Here is a 12,230-nt window from a genome sequence, read left to right on the forward strand (position 1 = left end):
GGGCAGTGGGTACGCTTCCCAAGAGCATGGAACAGAAGAGGGGAAGCGCATTTGTGAAAGCTGGTATTCAGCATGGGAGTGCATGGTACCGGCACGTCAGGTGCAAAGCATGGGGATATATGTTCTGTAGGGCTAGAAGATACACAGGCTTTTAAGAAGTCAGAAGAGAAAGGGACATTGAAGTGCAGGTAGAGGCTCAAGACTCCCAGGGTATATGTCTGTGGAAGTGTTTATTGCATGTTTGACTCCTATATTTAATTTTCTGGATGTTGGTTTGGAGGGGTTTGTAACCATAAGGGATTTGGCTCAAAACGTTATGTTAAAATCAAGTCTGGAGCCTAAGCGAGACATGGAGGGTGGAAAATGGTTCTGCCAATAGAGCCTGAGCCCTCTACCCTGGTCCAATTTAAGGAAGAAATGGTGGGTGACAAAAGGGACTTTTCCCCGCCTACAGAGATGTTTCCCCGTGAACTCTTATTTCACAACGCTGCATGGAATTGACTGAGCCACAGGCAGCTGTTCCAGCCTCTTCATCTAGGAGAAATTTTGCTGTGGCGCCGGTTGGAACTTCTGCCTCTCAGGGAGTAGAGCCATTTTCTCTGTCTCCTTTGCAATTAACATTAAAAGAAGCCAGATGGGCAGGGGAGCCCATGGAGGGTTTTCAACATATGTACCCTGTTATTGAAGTTCAAGTCCCCGAAAATCTCGGACAAGTTATACATTGATATGAAGCTATACCTCTTAAAACTTTAAAAAATTAAAACAAGCAGTTGCTACTTATGGTCCTACTGCTCCCTTTACCTTGAGTTTATTGGAAATTCTAGGACAACAGATTATGGCCCCAAATGATTGGAAAGGAATACCTAAGGCATAAGTCCAGGAGACTATTTAATTTGAAAAGGAAACTTCCTTGAGTACTGCACTGACCAGGCCTCTCGAATACTATTCACCACATAACCATTACAAAAGATATGCTCATTGGGGAAGGTGCCTTTGCTACCACAAACAATCAACTGACCTTTGAACTGCCAGCATATGAACAAAGCAAGATGGCTGCCATGAGGGCTTGGAGGGAACTTCTGTCTAAGGGAGAGGCAGCCCTCAATTTGGCTTCTATTCATCAGGGCCCTGAGGAAATTTTTCAAAATTTCGCCTCACACTTATTGCAGGCTCGTGAGAGGATTATAAATAACACAGAAGCTACCAAATTAGTAGTTCAGCAGCTAGCCTTTGAAAATGCAAATAAATGGCGTAAAGAGGCTTTAAGAGCCCACAAAAGGCGGGCCGCTTGCTAGATATGTGATATGATAGGGTCCAGACCCACACAGAACCAGACCTGACCTTCTGACACGAGAGGAGTCTTTATTGGGGGGAGCGACATGGCGGGCTGCCCAGTGGATTAGTACAGCAGGGAGCTGAGCAAAGCATGAGGTTTTTAAGCTTTTGGGGAGGGGGTGTCCATGGGCCAGAACAGCCCAAGCAGGGGGTTGTCGTTCTTCAGAGTTGAACGTCTGGTTCTGCCAAGGTGGATGAGGGTGAGGTTGGCTTTTGTCGAGGGGAACTGGAGGGGAACAGGTGAAGAGGAAGGAGTTTTTATTAACTCCTTAATAAAAGCTTAAATCTTCCACGGGGCGGGGGTTGTCTTGTGACTTATCAATATGATTTGGATCTGTGCAGATATTGGCCCCTCATATGTACAGGGGGCTACTTTGGCAGCAGCTGTTACTCAGGTTATTCCTCCACAGCCTGGAGGAAAGGGTAAAAACCAGGCCATTTGTTTTCGTTGAGGAAATAAGGGGCACCTTGTTTGGAATTGCTCTGCTACACCTATAAGGGCAGCACAGCCATTATCTGTAACTAAACCTTTCAGTCCTTGTACTATCAGCGAGGGTATCACTGGAATAATCAGTGCCGATCTAGAACTGCTGGGAAAAATCGGCTCTTTCTGGGAAACCCGCATTGGAGATTGCCCAGCCGCTTCACATAATGGGGCTGCCCAGATGGCTGCCTGGGGGGCAAGGTGCTGGGCGCATGCAGGTGCGCAGCATGTGCTCCCTCTTTTCTCTTCCCCTATGCGCAGGATGCCAAGGGCACCAATGGTTGGCAGCTCCTCAGTGCGGAGCACCCTCCTGCCTTGTTCTCCTCTGCCAGGCTCCTGGCGCACACGAGCGCAGGCTTCAGGCAGGGCCCCTGCAGACCCAGCTGCCCTGATGTGGGGGTGCAAGTGAACCAGCGATGCGACACATAGGAACAGTGCGTGCTGGGGCGGCAGAGGCCGCTGCGCAGGGCCGGGACCCAGGAGTCCCAGCCGCCCCCAGGCGCTTCCCGCGCTCCGGCGAGCACGCAGGGCCCAGTGGCACCAGAGGAGAATGAAGGGGCAGCAAGGAAGACATTCCCACAGCCAAGGGCCAGGCAGGAGCCACAGGAGGCTCTTACAGCAACACAAGCTGGGGCGGCCCTGGTGGCGGGCAGGGCTAGGGACGGTGGAGACACAACTGCCACTGTGCAGGAAAAATCTCCACCCTGTGCCGAGCCAAGCAAGAAGCACTTGTGTTTCCAGCAGAAATATGGCTATTATCACTGTAAGGATTGGAACATCTGCTGGGAGAGTGCATTTGTTTTGTGTAACCAGGGTACAAATAAGGTTTATTTTAAACAGTTTTGCAGAATGTGTCAGAAATCTTACAACCCTTACCGAATGAAAGATATCACCTGCCAAAGTTGTAAAAAAACCTAAATGTTCATGCGCAGTAAGATTTCGCCATGTGGATCCCAAACACTCCCACCGTCAAGACCTGTGTGAGAGATGTAGGAGCAGGCGCCTGTCCTGTGATGGAACCCGTGCTTGGAATCTGGGCAACAACAGAGTATCTGGTGACCAGAACAAAAGCGACGGCCAGCACGCACAGAGGCTGGGCACATCCCCTATGGCTACAGAGGCGGTAACCACAGAGCTGCTTCTGGGGGGTGCGCAGGCAGTGGAGCCCATTCCTGAAAATAAAGCAGGACGGTTGGGGCCCTGCCAGCAACTTGCAGGACCCGAAGGTGATAAAATGGAAACTACAGCCAGTTAATGCCAGGGCCTGCAGCGTCAGGACTGCCCTGCCCAAAGCTGTGACTGCGGGCTGCTGCATGGTAGGCAGCCATGCCCTCCTGCCTCCCTGCTCACAGCCACTCCCGTTCCCCTGCCTACAGCGCCCTTCCCCTGGCTCACTGCTGCTCTGCTTGGGGAGCTACAGGATGCACTGGGGTGCCAGATGGAACGGGCACAAAGAGGCTAAGGCCTGAGGCAGGGATAGAGGAGGCCATACAGGGAGAAGCTGGCAAACGACTAAAGCTAGATGGGCACGGGGAGGGCAACAGGATGGGAATGAGGAGCTGTGGAGACATGCAGGAAACCTCGGTCAAGAAGCAAAGGGGGAGACAGTGGTGGAGGCTAACAAGTCGGTGTGGAAATGGGGCATAAGAAGCCTCAGACAGGCAGAGGACCTGCCGGTGGTGGCTGGCCCATGCCCAGGCCCCGGGGAGGAGGGCCAGGGCCGCGCTAGCTGGCGCTGCACCCTGTGGCACCGCACGTGGCAAGGGCGACAGCAGGGCCAGGAGGGTGATACGGGGGCTGACCAGAAGCTGGTCGGACCTGGCAACGGGGAGCAGGGAGCAAAGGCTGAGCCCCTCTTTACCTTCGTGGCAAGCTCTCTGAGGCAGAGGGGACTCCCACCCTCACCCGCTGCAGGACTTAAAGGGCCGGTTTCCTGAGCACCATGGCTTCCTACAGAACTTCGCGCCCCAGGTGCTGTGCCAGACAATAAAGCAATCAGCTGCGGCTTAGTATTGACACCTGCCAAGGTGTGTCCAGGTGTGAGTGGTCTATTCTAACATAACGGCTCTAGCGAGTAGCTGAGTGGGAGAAGATTCCCTCCTGCACCAACCTGACCCTGCAATAAGAGTCCGTCTTATGGATAGATGCAGATTTTGAAATTTTTAGAGGTAATTAAGTTAGCTAGCCAAATTAAGTTAAATTAGCTTTTTCAAGTACAACCCAACAGTCTTTGCGTGCCTACTCCTAGACATTACACTGATTCTTTTATGGGGGTGGGGGGGGGTTCCTAAAAATGTCCTGATAATACTTCCTTTGAAAATGTATAGAAAATAAAAATCTATTGAAATTTTTAAAATTTTACAAAAGATGGAAGTACAACAGAAGGAAGACAATTCCATCAGCTAAAAAGTGGGGTTAGGAAGGGTCCTTTGGCAATATCTCCAATTGTCCAACTGGACAATGGAAGGGACCCAGTCTGCTACTTACCTGGTGTTGGGGACCAAGCTGGGTGAGGACAACACAAAACCTCCCGATGGCAACGCAACGGGTGCGACTTCCTCGTAAGAGCAGAAAGTAATGGGCAGATCTGTGGAGTCAGTGGTCCTGAACTGGTCGTTATGTCCCTAGCAACGATTGTAACAGTAGCAGGAACTTTGGGGGTTGAATTAGGGCAAGGGTTTGGCAGCCTGCCTGACAAATCTGTACTTAAGTGCTCAATAAACAAAACTGCTGGTTACCTTCACCATTCCTCCCAACCCCTTCTGTCTTTGGTTCATTCCCTCTCCCCTCTCCCTGTTCCCTTGGTTGGAGCTGGACTCGGGCAACCTGGATGGAGGTTATGCTTGTGTTTTTCGAGAGAATGCTGAGCTACCTATTTGGGTACCAGAGAGTACTGTCCAGCTATATCATGAACTCAGAGCTGGAGAAGAAGTTGGTTCTACCTTTCAGGAAGCTGATGTACAGTCCTGTGACAGTGATGCCTCAGACTCTTTTACAGCCGATAGACAACAATGAGGCTAGATTTGACCTGGGGCCTATTGAAGAAACTGACAAAATGGAAATCTACGATCTAAATAGACAATAAAGTGTATAGGCATATTGAGCTGAAAATTATCAGTATTCTTAAGACACAATAAAATACAAAGAATATATATATTCATTATAGATTAAGGATTGTGTTTTATCCAAAATTTTCTGATAAGAGATCCCTGCTAACTGACAACAAAATCTGACTAGTCTATTTAAATTATAAATTTCTAAAATTGTTATAGAATTACCATAATTCAATTTGGTTAAAAATATACTTGCCACTTTGATTTTGTAAAGATGTTTGTTTTTTCTGTGTACCTGTTTATGTGTTTCTCATTCAATGAACAGCTGTCCCCCTTTATTTTGAGCTCAACAATTTTTCTTGTATCATTTGTTCATAATACAATTGGGTTATAGATTTAAAAGCATGCGTTCACTTGAGTGACCAGCTGATTTAAATAATATAAAAATTAAAATATTTAACCACAGTCCTTAGGATGAGGAGAAATTATTTGGGTAGGACTCTAATTGGTGAATAGAGAGGTGGCCAATCTTTATTCATTAATAAGGAGCCCCCAGTGATCTCCATAGTCTCTTGGGAGGCACCCCAATAATTGGGTCATTTGGTCAAAAGAAAGTTCTTCAGTAAAAATTACAATAAGGTTTTCTCATAAAAGATGCTCTTGGTACAAAATTAAATTTTAACAAAAGTTTTCACATGTGTATGGTAATTCATTAGTGTTAGTCTCATGGTATAGTTAATGTATTCATTATTCTGGATCTATAGGTCTTCCAAAATGTATAACAAAGGTTGTTTATTGTGATAAGACTTTCCTTCAGATTCAGACCTCCGCCTGCAACAAAAACTTGTGATGTATATCCCATTAAAGGACAGCAAATTAGATAAAAGCTTCTTATGTATTAAATAGAGATAATTGGTTTTAAAAGTCATGTTATGTTAAAGTGAAAATTTAAGTATGTTACAAAATGTTACCATAATTGTTATGTAGCTATGTTATGTATGGCTTTGATTTTTAAAATTTTGGGTAAAAATATGTAACCGTTGTTTGTTAACATTCTATTAGGATTTAAATATTAAGATATCCTGGGTTGTTCAAAAATAATGGTTCCATTTGTATGTTCTAAGGTGTTTGCTATTCAGATCACATTGTAACATACTGTGGCTTCTCACACTTTGAATTCTTCACAAACTGTGTCTATGTTTATAATTTTATTGTAAATAAATGTATACGTACACATGTGAAGACAGAGATACTCAGAATGGAGTTTTAAATAATTATCCCACACAGTGGTGGACAACATGTACAAAATCTTTCAGGCTAGGAGAACTGGGATTGAGGGAAGAGTTGGTATTGCACCCCCAGTCCAAAATTTGCTGTGAATTCAAAATCTGCAGTGAAATTCAACCAGGATTTCTGTGCTGTAGTCCTGAGGCAGAAATCATTCTTCAGTTTATCTCTTTCCTCTCACGTAAGCAAGGAGGAGAAATCAAGCCTCACCTTCAATACTTTGCTTAAAAATATTTTCAACTAATCCACCAAATTCAGCACTTACAAACTTATTTCCACTCACAAAGTAGAATTCAGGCAAATGCTTTGCCACTCTAGTGTAAATCACCTTTCCTTTAGCTTCCACTACATAACGTTTCGTATTTCTGCTCTACATCTCCCTAGAAGCACCTTTAACTTTCATATTTTTAGAAACGTGTGTACATGACAGCACATATTATCTCAGCTATATTGTCATGTAGCTGAAAGAATGTCTCTCTGGAGCTTGCCTTCTGAACCTCCAGCAGACTCCCCTTTCATATCTATATTTCCATCAACAATCTCCACAGGGAAACCTAGGGTTTTTTCTGTTGTGTACCTCAAAACTCTTTTAGTCTCTATGACTTAATTCTAAAGCATCTTTTATATTTTGGATCTTTTTTACTGAGGTATCCCTCTTCTTGTTACTAAAATTTCCATTAGTTTTCCAGGACCACCATAACAAAGTACCACAAAATGAGTCACTTAAACAGAAATGGATTGTTGCACAGTTCTGGAGACTGAAATCTGACGTGGAGTTATTGGCAAGATTGTTTCTTAGGGTGGAGAACCTCTTAGCTTCTTGTGATCTTGTGGAAATCTTTGATATTCCTTGGTATGTAGCAGCATCATGAGAATCTCTGCCTATATCAGATGATAGTCTCCCTGTGTCTCTAAAAGTTTTTCTTTTGTGCCTATTTCCAAAATTTCCCCTTTTATAGTATCCAAAATATTGGGATAGAGCTCATAATAATAGCTTCATTTTAGCTTGATTACCTCTTTAAATATCCTGTTTCCATATAGATCACATTCTGAATTACTGATGATTAAGACTTAAACGTTATCTATGGGAGACGTAATTCAACTTACGAAGTTATTCAAGGGTGAACCTCTAGCCAGTCTCGGTGTCAACAGACCTTCCCTCCAAATCTAGATCCTGGTTAAGAATCTAGATAAACTTTATTTCCCTGAGATTCAAAAAAAGAATCAACCTGAGAATCTGTATTACCATTCCTGGCAATTTGTGAAAATCATCTTAAAGTTAGCCTTAAATACAAAGAATTATTTAACAGTAACTCCTTTAAAACTATGTCCAAGAAAATACAAACACACATAATTTGAATATATTCTTATGTGGTGGAGTTTTTTTCAAATGGCTATAGTAATGCCCTCCATTATATTTGTTTTCTATAGCAATATAACTAATTAGCACAAACATAGCAATATAAATTTATTAAAATTTATTAGTGTATGGTTACGTGAAAGTATAGAAAGTCCAGTATGGCTCAGGTGAGTCCTCTCTTTAGCATTGCACAAGGCTGAATCCCAGGATATAGTCAGTGTAGGCTTTTACTTGTTTGCTTTTTAATTAGCTAGGTAATACCTACTTGTGGTTTCATTCAGATTTCTGGCTGCTTTGTTTGAATATGGTTTGTGGCCTTCAAGAGTCCATTGTGATCTAATGCTTGCTTCCCATGGCAGCCTTGCTGAGAAAAGGTGGAACCTTTGAGTGGTAGGGCCTAGTGAGAGGTCCTTAAGCCACTGGAATTGTGCCCTTGAAGGAGGCTGTAGGACCTGTCTTTCTCTTTCTCTCTCTCTCACTTTAGCCTAATACATAATCACTAGCTTGCTCACACACACACTCTTTCCATTGCCTTCTGCTATGATGTTACGTAGCGCTCACCAAAACAGATCTAATGCACGTCTCATGCACTCCAAAACTGTGAATCGAATAAACCTTTTCACTCTATAAAGTTTTCTGCCTTAAATATTTTGTTGTAATGAAAAAGTTAAAGCCCACAAATTCCATTCATCTGGGCCTGAGATTCCCCTTTCCTTCCTGGAAGCTACTTTTATGTTCTAAAGGTGACTTATATTCCTCGGCAGATAATGCTCTCCATCTTCAAGGCAGCCATGTACGTTAAATCTGTCTTGTACTTCACATCTCTGACTTCAGCCACTAGCCAGAGAAAGCTCTGATTAAAGCACTGACATTATCTTCCAGTCAGTTGACTAGTGATGTTAATTATATCTTTTCTGAGCAATATGAGCAATCAGATATATGCTGTTAGATGACTCCAATCCTGTCTATGAGCTATTATAGATTTTTCCAAGCAGAACAAGAAAGAGTGCTACCTATCAGCATGGCCCAATTTATTGATGCCTGGCAAAAAAAATCTTACTTAAATTAAGTGAATTTTGAGATAGCTTACATTGCAATAGATGTCTAGAACAGCTTACGTATATTTTGGTCTGAGAATCCCCTACTTATTCACTATTAATAATTTCATATTTGATGGATATTTACTGTCATAGACACTGTATTAAGCAAAGGAAATAAGTAGAAGTGATTGTGATATTTGCACAGTTCACAATCAGAAGAGTCTATGTTAGACAATCAGTACAACATTATAATTGCTATGATGAAAATAAGGATAAAGCATTACAAAAAGACATACAGAAGCATCTACACTCAGAGTGGTGGGATGAGGAAATCTTTCACAGGGCAGGTGACAATAATATTTACACACCCAGATAAAAACTTATGCATCAGGTGTCCTCTAAGCACTTTATGAATCTTTCCTTTAGTCATCACAATAGGTAGCATTGTCTCTAGGGATAGATGGAAAAACTGAGTTTAGGACAAGTTAAATAACTTCTCAAGTTAACACAGAAAGCATGTGGCAAATGGGCATTTGCACACCACTCTGATGCATTTTATTGACTACCATTAGGTCCCTGCCTTGGGTGTAAAGGACAAGTCAGAGTAGCTAAACGGCGTGAAATGGGGGTGGGGTTCCAGATGGAAGGTCCTACATGAGCAAATTGTGTGACATATGCAAGATAGAGCAGGCAATTTTAGGTTGTAGGGATTTAGTTTTGCAAGTCATGGATAAAGAAAAATTAGGAGGTGGATCATGGAAAAGGATTTGGATTTCATGTTGCTGGTAATTGTAGTCACTGCAAAATTAGGCGATAATCAGGGACTACAGGGTATGTTTTGGTTTCATGTAGGTCATTCAGAAAGCTGAGTGGAGCCAGGGAATAAACTAGCTTCCAGGCATAAGTGATGATCCCCTACATGGGAATAGTGGTAGGATAGCTGGAGAAGAAATGAACTTGACTAAAAGGTAAAATTAGATTGTCTTAAAAGGTAAATGAAATGTCATATAAGCAGTTATTAAAAATACAAATACAAATACAGAATGCCAAAATAGACTTTCCTATTTTAAATGTAACTCTGATTCACACTCACAGTTACAAACTATTGGCTAAAACATCAGCACTACAGAGAATAGAAATTTCTTCTTTGATTTGTACTGTTGACACTCTTGTGGCAGTCAGACAAAGGCCAAATCAGCTACTTTCTACTTTGTGATATATTATTCTAAAACCAAAAATCTCAAAAACAAACACTTCTTTTTCACAAAACTTTCAGTGGCTTTTATTGCATTACACATTTAGTAATAACTCAAAATGATGGGGTTTTTTTGACATCCTTTCTTTGCTATTTGTGGAGTGCAAAAACCTGTTTGATGCTCTGGTGTAAAGCTTCTGACCTGCAGAAATGAAGCACTAGCCATGTGCCAAATTGCAACATCCACTAGTGGCCAGCCTATATTTTCATCCATCAGGTAACTTTAATAAACCCAAGACAATGTCGTGCTTTGCTCTGTAATGTTCACCATAGAAAGCCTCTGGCAGCAGCACAGCCAGCCCCAAAGAAAGGGTATGTGGGAGGCAACCAGTAAGGCCTTAGGTTTGAGGCTGCTCAAGACCTCTGTAACTCATGTTACACCACTATGTACCCTGATGCCAGATCTGGAGCTTTCGATATTAATGTTCACCCCATAGTTTTATTCCCCCTTTTACATCCCTTTTGGAATAGGAATGTTTACTCTTTGCCATTGCACCTTGGGCAATTGTAGCTTTCTATTTTTTTTTTTTTTTTTTTTGGTACCGGGAATCAAAATCAGGACCTTGCGCTTGCCAGGCAGGCACTTGTGCCACTGAGCTATATCCCTGGCCTGTAGCTTTCTATTCTTATAAGAATTCACAGCTAGGAGTTTGCCTTGAGTCTCAGAGGAGATTTTGAACTTTTGAGCAATGCTCAAACTGTTGGGGAATTAGTGTATTTCTGGTTGTATGGAGAATAATTATATCATGTTACTTGCTACTTTCCATATTTGAGGATTGTATATGATTTGAGATATGTTTAGGTGTTAAGTTGACAAGGGGTGGAATGTGATAGTTAAGCTTCATTTTCAACTTGATTGGTTAGGGAGCCATACAGTGAGGTAGTAAGGGACACTTTTGGGTGTGTCTTGGCAGATCACGGAGGCATAACTTTGTGTTCTACATGTGTTGCCTGGCCCCTTTTTCTCTGGCACTGTTGCCTGGCTCTGCTTCCTGGGCATTATGAACTAAGAAGTTTTACTCCACCAACCCTTCAGCCATATTGTTTCTGCTTTTGATTCTGACCATGGACTGAATCCTCTGAAATGCTGATCTAAGTTAAATCTCTCTTACCTTAAATCATGAGTGTCTGTGTTCCAGTGCCAAAAGGACTGACCAGTACAGATATCATCTGATGTCTGAAATCTGAGCAAAAACAATGATCTCTTGAAACACAAAATCTATCTGTAAAAGATGAGATCAAGAATATGAAAAACTTGGGGCTGAGGATTTAGCTTAGCGGCACAGCACCTGCCTGGCAAGCTTGAGGTCATGAGTTCGATTCCTGGTACCGGAAACCACCCCCCCAAAAAAAGAAAAAAGAATATAAGAAACTTCTTCAAAGTGGAAGAAGGATATACAGAATAGCCAACCAGATGGTACAATTAAAAAACAGTGTCTATGTAACTGCAAAAAAATGTGTCCTTCAGAAGGAAAATAAATCAGAAACAAAGAGTGTTAAAGAGGCAAAGACTGATGATTCCTTTACATGACCCAGAGTAATGAGTATTTTGAACTACGAACTTCCTTTGTTGCCCAGAGATAGAGGCACACTGAATTAAAAACTAAGTCTCCACCCCACATTCTACTTTACTGAGTAATAATCATCCATGTAGATTTTTCTGTATCACCATTGGACAAACGTACCCTTTTAGAAGCCTGATAATTCTCACCCCTTTCTGAATGATGTCTCCTCCCTTGTGAGAAAGATTCAGGATTAGCAAATTATACTGTTTTCTGTTGTATCTAAAAAGATGACATTAACGTACGTGTGCACTTTTTCCTGATGACCAACAATACATCTGGCAATAAATGGAACATGTAATATTTACAGAATTTTTCCATGAATTCTTATGTAAAAATTATACCAATTTCTAGAATAAGAAAAGAAATTTTTAATGAACTTACTGCCTCCAAGTAGGAGGTGTTTATGGATCAATTTATACTCAACTTCATGACCAACACCTTATTCCAAGATAGTCTCTTTTCTAATTTAGGCCATCCTTGCTGCGGATGTATAATATTAGTTTTCCTAAAATCCTTGCTGTTTAAAGTGAGGTGGTCTGATTTCATGCCTATAACCTATTCAGAAGCACTGCTAAATATACACTCTTACATATATCCAAATCTTAAATAATTTTACAGTCACTTCCTTGGGTTTATCATCTAAGTCCATATTTTAATGGTGGTATCCTGAGTTTTATCTTTGTGCTAAAGCCATTTTTTACTTTGAGAATGTTTTTCCGAAGAGAGGCTAAGATTGGCAAACAATTCCATTTTCAAACAAAGTAAGTCTAGGCTATTTTAAATTTCTTTTAAATTCTATTCAGAATCTTAGTTGCTCCCATGTTGATTAATCTCCCTGTTTATGTTTTCTC

This window comes from Chinchilla lanigera, unplaced genomic scaffold (genome assembly GCF_000276665.1).
Source record: "Chinchilla lanigera isolate Chin_1 unplaced genomic scaffold, ChiLan1.0 scaffold00042, whole genome shotgun sequence".
NCBI classification, from domain to species: domain Eukaryota; kingdom Metazoa; phylum Chordata; class Mammalia; order Rodentia; family Chinchillidae; genus Chinchilla; species Chinchilla lanigera.